The sequence below is a fragment of the Oxyura jamaicensis genome, chromosome 11 (assembly GCF_011077185.1).
Source record: "Oxyura jamaicensis isolate SHBP4307 breed ruddy duck chromosome 11, BPBGC_Ojam_1.0, whole genome shotgun sequence".
In the NCBI taxonomy this organism is placed as follows: Eukaryota; Metazoa; Chordata; class Aves; order Anseriformes; family Anatidae; genus Oxyura; species Oxyura jamaicensis.
Window position 1 is genome coordinate 13,866,246 of NC_048903.1, and position 14,768 is coordinate 13,881,013.

Sequence of the window (14,768 nt, forward strand, 5' to 3'; positions counted from 1 at the left end):
TTTCCTGCGATGTCCTATTTACACAGTTTTGTTTTGTTCTTTTTTGACTATTACCTGTTTTCCTTGCGATTATTAATGAGGAGATAAGAAATAATATTTATGTGGTTTTCCTCTGTGGATCTACTCCAAAAATCTGACTGAAGCCAAAGAAATTAGCTACCTGCCTGAAATACAACACATACTTAATAGCTTTTATGAGTGACGGTCTGTCTCTCTTTGCTGCCCTTCCCTTTTATTATACACTCGTCTCCTTTTACACAGCTAGCTCTTCAGAGGTATTTGTGGCATTGCATACACTTGATAGTAATTGCAGAAGTAGTAAGAATAGTACTAACAATGTGGTATTCTAGGTTGTTCATTTTATGCTCATTTCTATTTAATAAATGCCTGTAAATGACTCTGAAAAGCTGTAGTGAAAGAGTCCTTTAACAAGACAATTACATGTCACAAAAATCAAGCTATCAGGACCATCAAAGCATCTTAAGTGAACCCAGTGCCAGTCCTCAAAAGATGTCAGCTTGTTGCTGATGCCACTGATGTCTGGTAAACATGTATTTTTGTATAAAACCCTGCATTGAGCCTCTTTAATTATGCCATAGATGAATTACAATTAATATGTAAATAGAGACATAAAACTAGCTTTATGACATGTGGCTATCTGTACCAGCAATCAGTTCTTAAAAATCTCTCCGTTTTGAATGTCCCTCAAGCTGCTTGCTCCACTTTTTATTTTCTATGGCTTTAGCTACCAAACTGCCAGCAAAATTCCAAGCACACTGTGGCCTGTTTGCAATTCACACATATTGAAAAGCATGGCAAATTATGATTCACTTGGCTAACTAGCAAGACAGCATATTGATGGCTTACTTGTACAAATATCTTTTCATTCCACCATATTTTATATGTGTATCTGTATAACTTCACACATTTCTGTAACCAAATTTTTATTTAGAATTAGTCAGAAACAAAGACTCACAACAGAGGATACTTTTTTAGCCATGCTACACGAGTACCTGACCAGAGCTTGTAGAATTTGCCAGCTTGACTGCATCTCAGTTCTGCTAGACACATTTGCACAGCTCTGTAACTGTATATCAGAACTGGTCAGCAGGCAGATTTTCTTTTCCACAGAACAGTTAAGCAACCCCAGTATAAACCCCCCAAAAGCCAGAATTTTCACTGAGCAACCCCAACCCACATAAATCCTAAAACTGCAAATCTGTTCTTCACCCATCTGTAAATTACAATATTTATATGCTACAGAGATCATGGTGTGTGCATGGTTAGAACCAATGAAGAGAGTAAATGTCATACTTAATTAATAATGGTGACAAGCACTTCCTAGCATTGAAAGGCAGACTGCATCCCAAAACTGCATATTTCCAGCCCTACTGAGCACTGACTCTGAAAGTCAAATGAGCAGCTTTATCTGATTGTTGTTGTTATTAGGGATGCAGTGAAAGCAATGAAAAGTAGGAGTCAAAGTGAGAATTTAAATATACGTCTCTATGAAAGCTTCTTGCATCTACAGATGGAAAAGTCCTAAAAGAGCAAGCATGGGGATAGCTGGGATATACAGGAGCTTTAAACATAATTTATTTAGGTACCTGTTGTAGTGATATGCTCAGCTGAGCTGGTTTGTCTCAGCTTGGAGCTTGTCTGAGTCAGCCTGGCTCAGTCTCTGATTTCTTTTTTTCTACCCCATTCATAGTCCCTGGCATTCAGAGCTGCATTCGCAGCCCAGAATCAGCATTTGCTGACAACCTTCCTTCTTTGCTTGAAGATGCATGTCTTGCAACACATTTAACAGTAACTACGGCTTACCTCTCACATTTACATGTTTAAACAACGTTATCAATGCGAAAAAATATGTTTAATAACTTGTACAAAATGCAGAAAAGTTTAGACTCAAATTTTTCAAATGTTTTTGAATGTACCCATTTCCATCCATCTTTAAGCATGTAGGTAATCTCTTAGACTATGTAGTTTTCATTTGAATGATCAGCTTGCTTCAGTTTTAACTGTGAAAGCCAAAAGGAAAAGAACAATTAGTCTTGAAAAATCTGTACTTTTATGTAGTCACACCATAGTATGTCTGCGTTCTTCCAGAGCCTGATCCCCGACTTGAAGCCAAATGAATGTCCCCGACTAACCTAAATGCACAGGCTTTCCGAGGCAACACTGCTGTAAGACTGCTCCCCATGGCACCATGGTATTTGCTGGCTTTCTCACTTTTGGCAAGAATGTAACAGCCTACAAAGCCATGGATGAAGGAACACCCAGTTCACTGAGAGACCTGGGCCTGCATGCATCAGTTGCTTACAGTTCTGTGATAATGAGAGACACCCGGGTATAAGTCTGTGCTGCCCAGGCTCTTTTCCAACTCTGATTTCTGCTAACCCTTACTGGAATTGTGGAAATCTGGCAGGAATCAGTCAGGAGCAGGTAAAGCAGCAGCAACAAGAGCAGGTCCTTTTCAGGCTCCCTCTAAATCAGATGAGGATGGCCTCATGCTGTTCTCACAATTGTCCTAATGTTTCCTGTGATGTTCCTACCACTCCAGCTTGGCTAGTGGACCTGAGGAGTTGGAGATGACTGGAGCTTCCCCGCAAAAATGTCCTTGAACATTCAGGCCTCAGTGGCATGAAGGGAAGCCCTGGAAGAGCACTGCCTGCACCAAACCAGGTAGCATCTTGTTTCTACTGGACATACAGCAAGTGCTGCTGTGCAAAAGTGTGCGATAGGTAGATGCTTGGATAACTGTAGAGTGAAAGACAGAGTTGGGCTTTCTTGTGTTAAACTTGGAGAATTATTCCAATAATGATTACATTAATTGAGCTTTTATGCTGTAAGCTTTTAAGTTATGAACTTCCTTCCAACCTATAGCCTGACAGATCAGAAGGGTTGAAGTATTCTAGTAACTATGCAGATTCTATCAGTAATTTTCAAAATTTATTACATTTAGAAGGAATCTATTAAAAATACAGATACATTCATCCACATCAATGTCTTTTTATACCAGTTCCGTAACCGCTTTTTGCTGCATTAGAAAAACAGATCATTTTGGTGACAAAATGCAAAGCTACATTATTGTGCTTCTCACTGTAAAAATGGCAGCAGGCCTGATGTGTGCTGGATTTGAAATATTTATTGTACTGCCAGAGGAATCCAAACCCAAACAATTTCACAGATAATTATGCCCACTAACTATATGCAAAAGCCAGCCATTTCTCCTCCAGTGATACTATACGCATATGGATCTTCTGTTAAGAATAATCAAGTTTACACATACATTAAGGAGCGACAGAGCAACAAGCTCTCCTCCTCTCCTCCGTTAAAAACTGGACAACTTCCTTTGCAGATCAAGCTATTATAAAATGAAAATTAAAGCACTTCTCTGAAATCATAATACTTACTATAACATATGTGAGAATGCAGAAAGCAGTTTGGAAAGAGAGAGAAACCTAGAGGGGCTGGAAGAAAGCCAAAACAATAAAGAACAATGAGTGGGCTTGCTGGTCTGTTGATCTTGGATTCTCCCCAAATATCATTTATTTCTGTGAGCTGCCGTTTCTTTTCTTTCTTCCCCTTCTCCCCCTCCCCTCTGCACCCTCTTCCCTCTCCTCACCCCGTTTCTTTCTTACAAGACAAGGACAAGAGAGAGAGAGAGAAAGAGAGCAAGGCAGTGCAGTAATTTTAAAAGGAGGGTAACTGGGAATGAAAAAAGAGGTGTTTATTAGTACAGGAAATTGGTTTACAGCTTCATAAATTTAAAACAGGCATATCATATTGCACAGATTATGAAGTGTTAGACTGCTCTATTCAGGAAGCTGGACAATCTGCTTTGCAATGCAAAATGTACTTATACAAGCACAGTGTGGATTTAGTAGAAAGTTAGGGACTACTCAAATAAGGTGGACAAATACACAGAATCAGAGACTAGTTGAGATTGAAGGGAGCCTCTGGAGATCAAGTCTGACCTCTCCCTGCACAAAGTCGGGTCAGCAAGAGCAGCTTGCTCAGGGCCTTGTCCAGTCTGGTTTTAAATGTCTCCAAGTCCGTGTTGCTGAATGAGGACCATCCAAAGATGCTGAAAGAGCTACCTGATGACATTGGAAGGTTGCTGTCATGATAGTCAGGGACTAGAAAAAGGAACTGTTATGCCCATTTTTAAAAAGAGATGAGGAGGGTCTGAGGATGTGTTGGCTGTAAAGCTTCAATTCAGTCCCTAGCAAGGACTCCTGGAAAGCATTTCCAGGTACGTGAAGAACAAGAGCGTAATTGGTATCAGTCCACCAAGCTAAAGGGGAGCTAGAGAATTAGGTCCAGATTCTTGTCATATTTTACACCAAAAAGGTACAAAGCAACAGATACCTGTTGTAGTAAAAGAATTCCTAAATTTCTAAGGAAAATTTCTCTACAGTGCAGGTGGTTAAAACACTAGACCAGATTGATCATCAAGAGCTGTTGTGGAATAGTGTACTCAAAAATACTTAGATCTGACTGCACTGAGCCTGGATCTAAATTTTCAAGCTGACCCTGTTCTCTTGCATCATACAACTATCTGGCATGCCAGTTGTCTCCCTTGGCATTTTGAAGGCAAGGAAGAAGTATGCTTTGGAGGGCTTGCCAGTTAAATCTTCTCCTGCCATGTTGGTGCATTGCAGCATTTTGCAGCAATTGTAAGTTCCATGCACCCAACTTTTGAACTTCACTATTTTCATCCTTCAAAAATTTCATGTTTCATATACATAAAATATTTGAAGTTATATAAAAATACCTCTAAAGCCTTATGGATTTAACAAAAAATATGCTGATGAGTGGAAACAAGTACTTTTTATTAAAAAGTTACAGAAATAGTCTAAAAAGAGATATTTTTTTAAATTTTTTTTTTTTAGTTCCGCTTTCATTTAATACACATGCTTCTTCTGTGACAGGAGCTAAAACAATGAACAAGGCAAAATAAAGACATACTGCAGAGCATCAGGGTAATATATTGCAAGTTCCCTCATTGCTTAAGTTTTATATTCCGTTTATGCATGTGAGCACTTTTGCCTTTTCAAACATGAAGACTTACATGTCACATCTAATGATACTGAGACAAAATGGATACCCCTGCATTTTTGTTTCCTTTTAAACCAGAGAGCTGACTAAATCACAAAAGGAAAACTACTTTCTTTTGCCTTCAGGGTAAGGTTGGAGAAACTGTTACAAAATGGTTATCAGAATGGACTTATCCACAAAAGGAACGCCCGTTAATCTCAGGTGCATCCTTAGCCCCATAACACATATTGAAGTAATTCACTAACAGCAGCATATTTATTTTCACTCCTGGGAAACAGGGAACTCACATTTTAAAGGCAGAAATCAAAGCAGAGGGAATATTATAGAAATGCAGCAAGATTTAAATAAATAAATAAATAAATAAATAAATAAATGAAGCCTAATCAATTGCAGTTGACTTTCTCAGACTTTAGTATGTTTTCTTAGGTTTTTAGCTGGACCAGAGTCCCAGCCAGAAGGGTACGCTCTATGTTGCTCGTGCATGAATAATCATAGAATCATTTAGGTTGGAAAAGACCCTTGAGATCATCAAGTCCAACCATCAACCTAACACCACCAAGTAGGCCACTAAATGTACCTTCTAATAAAGTTATATAAGCATTAGTGCAGCTTTAATACTATTCTCACTTCAATCATAACCATTTTTTGGCATGGTAAAATAGCCCCTCAAAACATTTTCATAGAAACTTAACTTTGCAATACAGGTCAAAAAAAAGCAATTAATTACTTCTTATCAGCAATTAGCTATCAATGACCTCTGAGAATTACAACCCAGATCAGTATCTGCAGTAAACAGAGTAAGTTTGAAACTTCAACCCAGCAAAAAGGGAGATGCTGCCATTTTCCATGATGAAGTATCTTATCTTCCACTTCATGACTGCAATCAGTTATATAAATACAACATTACTGGATTTTACAATGCAAATTTAGTAATCTCTACGTAGTGTGTGCAGTGTAAAAGTCCTCAAATGCATAAAATGAAGCACACTGAGCAAAAATATGCACAATTTGTTACGCAGAGCATGGAAGGAGTGTTTGCTCAGACAGACTCTGAGCACCATCTGGGAGACAAGTGTTTAGTTTTGCAACAGATTGCATAATTTTCATGTAGAATCTGGAGAAGAGCTCTAAATGCTTTAATAGGTAGTTGATTTAACATGCATTTAATCTTTGTTTTGTGTTGTCTTAAAGGCTATGCATATGTTTTGAATGACAGAAGTAGTCATTAACTTATTACAGTGCTCATTCCTTTGCACAATTTGCTTTCTTTTCTTTTTGTCTTATTGTGTGTGTCTGTGTGCATGTGATATTTCACCTTACAGAGTTGGTTTTCACAGCACATGGTAATTAATCTTAGTAAAAGCCAAGCATCTACTGCATATGCATGCCATTTGATTGATTAGATTCAAAATTTAATGTTACAGTTCATACATTAGCAATACTTCAATATAACATATACCAAGGACTCTACTATCAATAATAGGAATACTTCAAGAACAACACAAATTAACACCTGAAGCATAAAGAATGACCTTGAGAAAATGAAATGCTTTACTTAAAACACACTGCCTAAAACATAGTTAAATTGAGCACCATGTTTATGTTCTAAAAGAGCTATAAAAAATACTGCAGTTTAGAATAGGAAAACTTCAGATAAAGAATTTCTCACTTGGAGCCTTTTAGAAGAGGTATAATGTTTAGAAACCCAGCATTCATTTTTATTTTTTTTTTATTGGTATCCAACTAAATATATCTGCTACACAATAGTAAAAAGCTACATGTTAGAACTTTTGTCAATGTTCTTTTTGCCCAAGTTAATAAAGTCATTGGAAGGGATAAACTGAGGATTCACTTTATTAAGACTAGAAACAGAGAAAGAAATACAAGAAAAATGAGACTATACATACTGTATAAAAAAATGCATGCTGTATTATGTGACATTGTTATGATAAAATGAAATACCATCCTTCATTTGGATATCTGTTCTTCTATATCCGAAAGCAAAAGCACATCAAAATACTTCTGCGGTGATTGACTTGTAATGCAATACACTGCAGCATCTTTGAACCTTAAGCAATGATAATGCTTTCAAACCTGCTATAAACTGGGTCAACTGTATGAAGAAATTGTAAAAAATGATGCAGTAATTCAATTTAGCACTGTGTGAAAACTGCACAATAGCAGGATTAAAGGATCTGAAAATGAAGACAAGTGGTTCATTATTAACTCCTTAAATGTTTTCCTTCTGCTTTTTCTGGAATGTCATTTATTTCTAGCTTGGAATTGTAATTTCTGTGTCATGATAGAGTGAATATTTTCTATATTGCTTCTCCATATGAGTACATTGAAGTTTCCTCAAAGGCTTAATATAGTTTATGAAATAAGTCAACATTCACTATTAATTTTATCCATACAGGTAACAAAATAGATTAAACAAAACAACAACAACAAAAACATTATACATTCATGTAAAAGCTGTGTCATGTGTAAAATACAGTCATGTTAAAAATAAATAAATAAATAAATAAATAAATAAAAAGGAAAAAAGACGATAGCAGCTGTATAAATAGCCAAAGAACAAGGAAAAAAAAAAAAAAGTAATAAATTTAATGCTAAAGCTGCAACTGAAAAGTGCCTGTATACAGAGGTGGTACCTTGTTTTTTTCCTTGTGTAATACAGTTATTTAAACAGGTGATCTCTTTTGTTACATGGTAATGTTACAGACATAATTTCTTTATGTGCCTAAAAAGATTTATTTATTTATTTATTTATTTATTTTTATCCTAGGCTATTTTGTGTTGTATATGCATGTGAAAATGTTTTGGATCAGCATGTACAACTACCACGGCCATTCCTTCAGCAGAAAGCCCGGCCTCTGTCCCATTGTATCACAATAGTACTCCATGCTGGTGATCACCAGAATCCAGTGTTCAATTGAGAGGCAACGTCAAAATGAGTAACAATGGAAGAGAAACCAGCCTGGAATGATTTAAAGATCTGGGTAAGCCAAAAGAGTAAAAAAATAAAAAATAAAAAATCCTGCTCCAGGGGAGCAATTGTACTTTTGTGTATGAATCTATAAAAACAAAACAAAACAAAACAAACAAACAAACAAAATCCTATGAATTCTTAGATAGTTTCTATTAAATTCGGTTTTGACATCTAAAAATAAAGTTGATAATAGATGGAAGTGTAATCTTCTGCTATGGAAAATTGTCTTTCTTCCAAACTGTAGTATGTTTGATCCCATCCTTTTTTGAACTTAATCTTTTTCTTAATTGGCAGAGAATTGATTCAAAATTCCATTTGGTACTTAGTATTTGTCCAAAATTTTAGGACAGTGCATGTTATGCATGTTATGGTTCTAGCCAGCTCCTCATCAGCCTGAGGCTCTCTGACCAGCAGCAGCTAGGCCACAGCAATGAGCCCTGGGTCTGATTTCAAGTCAGGAGCCAGCCAGGGCTGGTTAACTTTGGTCTGGAAGGCAGTCCTAAGTCCCCCAGTTTAGACATACTCGTGGCACTTTCCATACCTGGAACTGAGGTTGCTTTGTCTGCATGTCAAATAAATTAAAAACTGATGTAGGTGCAAAATCGTAACAATCCAAAATAAAACATTATTACTAACCAAGGAGGCTCAAGCTTAAACTTAGTGTCTTAGCTGCAACTTACACTTTCTCCTTTAAAGAATGTGTAGTGTGTCTTTTCCTCTGCTTTTCTATCTCAAGTAGGAGTGGTAATTATATGAATTACTACTTCATTTTGAACTCATGGCTACATGATCCCAGAGCACAGAAGCTACATAATGCCTCACATATGCATATCTCTATATCATTTTATTGTACAGCTCTGGAAGTATATGGGAAGTGGCCTTCATCATCTAGTTGTTTCAACTTATAATTCATAGTAAAATCATTGGTCAATGGTCTCAAAACTAGTATTAGTGTCTGGGCTGTCATTAAGTCAGCGTTAAATGAAAGGGAGTAGTTGAGCATTCATACAAAGAGATTTTACTCAACAGCACGAATGGATATCATACGCATAAAGTATTTTAAATGTATGTGACAAAAGAGTTTGTTTTGAGAAATAACGAGAGACAAAAGGGATGCAATATTCCAACTGTAAATCATCATTAAGCAATTAATGCTTTCACCATCTGTGGTCCAAAACATAAATTCCTCTCCTTCAGAAGTGATCATTCATTATGATTGTAGGTTTACTTTTATCTCTGGGAACAAGAAAACATACATAACTTTCATATTCAACTTATCCTCAAGAAGGACATTTTCTTAAAAATATCTATATTTTATATAAATATTTGATTATATAACAGAAAATGGGTTGAAGGAGTAAGGAAAACTTCAGAATCTGAGTGGCAGTGAAAACATTTTTTTCTGATGTGTCTTATAATAATGCAGATCAGTCTTGTGAGATAAATTCGTAAGCCCCTCACCATTTTCTCAGGTATTTCAGTTTTCTCAGCTTAGATGATGAAAATGATTCAACCATTATGTTTTCTTATAGTCAGTCTCACGTTTAAGTTACTAGAATTTGCAACTAGAGGTTTCATACTCTGGAAGAGTGCTCTATTTATGGAGGAGAAAAATCAGCAATCCTGCTGCTCTCAGATTGTTGATTTATGTATTTTTTTATTTTAAATGCATAAGTGCAGGCTGGATGGGGCTTTGGGCAACCTGGTCTAGTGGGAGGTGTCCTTGCCCTTGGCAAGGGAGCTGGAACGAGATGGTCTTTAAGGTCCCTTCCAACCCAAGCCATTCTGGGATTCGACTTCCCCCATGTTGACCACTGTGCTTGTGAAAGCAAAATGTAGTTTGCTTTTATCCATACTTTGCTGTATATAAACAATTGCTTTCAGTAATAATAACACACATTTTAGGTATATGATCCAATATCTGCTGAACTCAAAAGTTTGTATTGCTCTCCAGATTATTTGAATCAGATCCAGATCAGGAAAAGAAGTGATCTATTATCTGTTGCTGAGTGAAGTAACAAGAGTCAATTCAGTGCCACAGTTAGTGCTTGGCAGCATCTTCGCAAAATGATTGGCAGTTGCTTTTGGTGGGTATAAATACAAGAGTGGAAGAGCATGTACAATCTTTAGGTGTCTTCTGTACAAAAAAAAAAAAAAAAAAAAAAAAAAAAAAAGGGACACAATAGCAAGGAACAGGTGTTTAGAAATGGCATTTCTGTGGTAGAGCTGCTGCTAAGTACATGCATATGGGTATCAGCGTAGCCAGCATAACAAGCCATCATTTGGATGAATCACTTGGCCCAGTGATAATGTGAATAGAAAAGAAAGTTTGCTGTCTTGGGTGAAGTGGGATAGGTGTAATCAAAGCACAGGTGAGAGATGGCAGCAAAACCTTTAACGTAGTACAGAGGATTAAAGCATGAGGTGGGAAAGAATAGATGTGGACTCCTAAATTTGTTGGTAAGCTAGACATGCAATTAGAGGAAATGGAAATTTAAGAGCCAATAAAAGCTAAGTAAAAGGCAGGCCTGTCTGCTGTGATAAGGTAGTCATTTAGGACCACAACAGGTGTTACTACGGTAATTAAAATATACTGAGATATCTGATTGGAACTTTTGCATGATGAGAGCATTGCCAACTGCTTTTGATATTGGTTGACGACAACAGTAACAGGCCGAAAACACCTGTTCTGAAATCTTTTTACCAGCAAGATGGAAAGATGCTTTTCAGAGGTTTTATCCTTCAGCATTTCCCCTTTTTATTCTGGCTTCTTAAGTCCTTTGTAAACAAATTAACAGTCATGATATTTTAAGGGCTTAGTTGTGCCAGATGCTACTCAAGATCTCTTAAGAAGAGGTTCATATATAAATGGTATTCTTTGTTTATGAGCTTCCCTTCCTTATTATGTTTGCTATCAAGTTTTGGGTTCACTTTGTAAGTTTTCAAAGCTATATTATTATATTCTGATGTTTTTCATAGGCACTGGAAAAGGTTTTTGCTGTCCTCTCTCTTTCTCCTCAAGAGTTTCAGCTTGCCTGAAAGAAACCAAAAAAGATGATTTTCAGTAGATCAATATTCCCTTAAGATGTAAACGTATCACTCTTAAAAGTGAAGCAAGATTTGGCCTGGCCAGTACTCTAATGTTAGATCTCTAAGGATATCTCAGGGGCTGCAGAAATTGTAATGAGGAATCAATAGCTAGAACAAATCTCTCTCAGGCCTGAAGCAACCTCTCAGAGTATGTTTGTGTCTTTGTATAACTGGAGTTGGCTTTCTGTGAGTGAGATGCAAAATGGAGGAATTCAGGAAATTCATGTGGCAGTTTCAGTGCTGTGCAGGACTGCAAGTTTGATCCCAGAGGTGAGATTGGGCTGTCAGTAATGATATTCTTCCTGCCTGAATTTCCATGGGAGAAAAATACTCTCCTTTACTCGTCCCTCTTAGCTGGTATATATTGCTTCTTTTCGCTATTCAAGCAGAGGCCGTGTGGCACTCTAGGTATGTCTAAATTATAGTTTGGATTAAAGTGAATCATTTTTATACAGTGTTATGCAGAGTATTTTGCTCTCTTCCCCCAGCGTCCTTGGATGTGAACAAGCTGAGCTTTCTTGTGTCCATTCAATAGCTTTATAATAAAATGAGGATTAAGCTGCTAGATCGCTACCACCAGCATTCTGCCTCTCAGGGGCTATTTTTTCTATCACCTTAAACTGAACCGTTCTGGGTTGTGTGTGAGACATTTTGCCAGGTTGGAGATCCAGGGCAAATTGAATGCCTCTGCAGCTGAATGCTGAGTGTGTGTAAAGGCAAGCAGGAATCCTGTTGTATGTATTAAAAATCTGAGATGCACAGAAAGTCTGCAAATGGCTTGATATTCATAAAATGCAAAAAAAGTTCAGATGATGCAAACTGGGATGTTACAATTTTTATACAGTAAGAATATTTTGCCTTTGTTTTGTGAATGACCTTCTGATTTTTGGAGTCCCTCTCTGTTCTTCTCTCTAGGCTAGTTTTTTTGTGTTAATTAAAGCCCAGATTAAGTATATAAAAGCGTAGTCAAGCACACCCAGCTGAAAACAGGGCTAAATGAACAGAAACATGCTAGCAGAGATGTGAGCTTTGTCACTGGAGTAGAATGACTGAATATGAAAGTCATTATTGGGAAGCAAAGTGACATTTAAATTATGCTGCTGTTTCTCCTCCTGGCTTCTGACAGGGTTTTTCAGAGAGAAAATTAAATGAGTTACAAGGCTCTTAAATGCAATGCTTGAAAATGGTATCTTAATGTGTTTGATTATTAAATGAAATGTTAGCCCCATGTATCTGTATGATTTTACCATGAAAGTGGCATGTAAAACTGACACTGTACCTTCTCATATTTTTAATGTACTAACTGGCATCTTTTAAATGCTGGCTCTGTGCCATTTCTGTTGTACCCACACAATAGAATTAGTCATGTGGTGAGGGAAACAGCTGGCAAAAAAAAAAAAAAAAAAAAAAAAGCATAAGCAGCCAGCTTAGCATTGTCATAGGTAAAAGACAGCAATGGATCACAGACAAGTGCAAAACTATCAGGGGAAAAAAAAAAAAAAACAGTAATAAAGGTGATTCAACTGTAATGTCAGGCCGTCTGAAGGAAATGTTCTGCAGATGGATAGAGAAGTGAAGAAGAAATGGCTACAGACAGGTGAAGACCAATTTTTGCTGTTGAAAAGAAAGCTTTATCCTTCTTGTCTGAGGCCTCAGTTGAAAAAGGGTATTTATCTATGGGGTTAACTTCATCAGCTCCACTAACTGCACTCCAGTGAGAGATAAGAAGATAATTAAAATTACCGCCATGCTTAATCAACTTGCCAGCATAGGGATACTCTCTTGAATTGGGGCACAATTAAATTAAGCTTAACTTCTTCCAAATATATGCAAGAAGTAGACATCTGGCAAAGTCTAGCTGAAAAAGCACAGAGCTGCATTATGACAATCTCCAAGGACAAAGGAAATGGAAAGTGAAAGGGTATCAGAGAGCAAGACTTCTGCCAAGTCCTTTAATCTTTGTTTTGTAATGCAGACTAGTATTTTTTGTGATTGGTAAACTACTGATTTCACTCATTTATTGCTAAATCATTCACCTAGTGATTTCACAAGTTTACCCATAGCATACATAGGTATGAAAACATATGCATGTATACTAGTGTACCTTATTTTAGAATGTTTCAGTAAGCATCTCTAACTGTTGTGAAGCATCTCTAACTGTTGTTTCAAAACAATTTACAACTGCAATTAAAGGTTCTGAAAGTGATATAAAAGGAAGCAGACTAATTGAGCTAATCACAGAAAAGATCAAGGCCCTCTGGCCTTGAAATCTATAACTCCATGAAAAGAAGTCTTTGAATATTTGCTGAATCTAAGGATATTAATAATCATCAGTTACAGTTCTGTCCATCTACAAGAGACATCAAAGAATTAATTTTTACAATATGCCTGGAAGGTAAACTGCAGAATCCCTATTAATTTTACTGAAACAGAAAGTTGAGACGACAGTCAGAACTAATCAGAGACAGATTATATGTTGCAAGTTTCTGTTTCCTAATCTTGTATCAGAATATCTCTGGGCATCTGCTAAAAGCTCACTGAAGATGAAAAGGCTTCCATTCAGATCAGGCCTGATAAAAAGAGCATGACTGGCAGTTGTACTCTCACGCTCTGATAAGTCAGAATGCTTTAAAATAATTTAGAGTGGAAGTAAATAATTACACTTTCTTATTTTTATTTTCTACAGTAGACACCTTGAAGAACCCTTTCAGATATGCAACCCACATTTCAGAAGTGGTTTACGTAGTAAAATTACTCACTAGGAGCTGAAATCTAGGACCTGCTAAGGGCTCTTCCACCTCTACTCAGGAGGAATTTCCCTCTAGTTTTCCCCTTACCTTTCAAACTGGAAATAGTACATCTTTTCATTTCTCTGTTGTATTCAGCATGTTTTTCACAACGCTGGGTTGTGAAGCCAGAGTTCCTATGGACATAGAATCAGAGGCACACTTAGGATTTTATAGATGCTTCTGAAGTCCTGGGAAATCTTTCAAAAGCTGTATAGTTTTTGCCATGCTGAATTGCTACTATCTTCAGATGTAATTCATTCCAGCAGTTGATTTGCACTTCATCCAGTGTGACCAGACTTCTCCCATAGGAAAACTTATGGTTCTAGCTTACTTAAAATTCTGTAATTTTTATTCCCACAGTGGTATAAAAGTGGGTCACTTTGAATCCTGTTTACAGTAGCTTCACAAACTTATTCATTGGTTTTATCATGCAGATGGTTGCATGTAGGAAAACATATTTGTTAAATGTAAATTTTAACTGCTTGGAGTCTCTATCTCTACGTAATATCTAGCCTAATGTCACCACAGGACAACATTTATGTTTTCATTTAAAAATAAAGTAAGCAGATGGGACTTCTCTTATCCATAGAGTGGTAAATTAAAAACAAAAGTAACCATTTTTTTAATGTTGTACTCTGCTGGGATGAGAGTTTGGCATTATGACATCTGGTCTAATTTGAGTATTCCAGTAGCTGCTTTATAGCATTTACTAAAACACTGAAATGAAGCCTGCTGATATTATTTTTGCATAATCCATGTGAACATGCAAACCCCATAGAGTGAGCTTGTGCTTCCCCAGTTCTCAGTAAAATAAAAAAGTCCAGTACAGACTT

General features: G+C 36.8%; 1 long non-coding RNA gene across 1 annotated transcript in view; it reads right to left on the reverse strand.

Annotated features, from left to right (window-relative positions):
• The window catches only part of LOC118172787, a 5,394-nt gene extending 3,717 nt beyond the window's left edge, over nt 1-1,677 (reverse strand). Inside the window, exon 1 of the long non-coding RNA XR_004753859.1 lies at nt 1,608-1,677. This is a non-coding gene — a long non-coding RNA (uncharacterized LOC118172787). The remainder of the gene's footprint in view (nt 1-1,607) is intronic.
• Between the last annotated feature and the right edge of the window lie 13,091 nt (nt 1,678-14,768).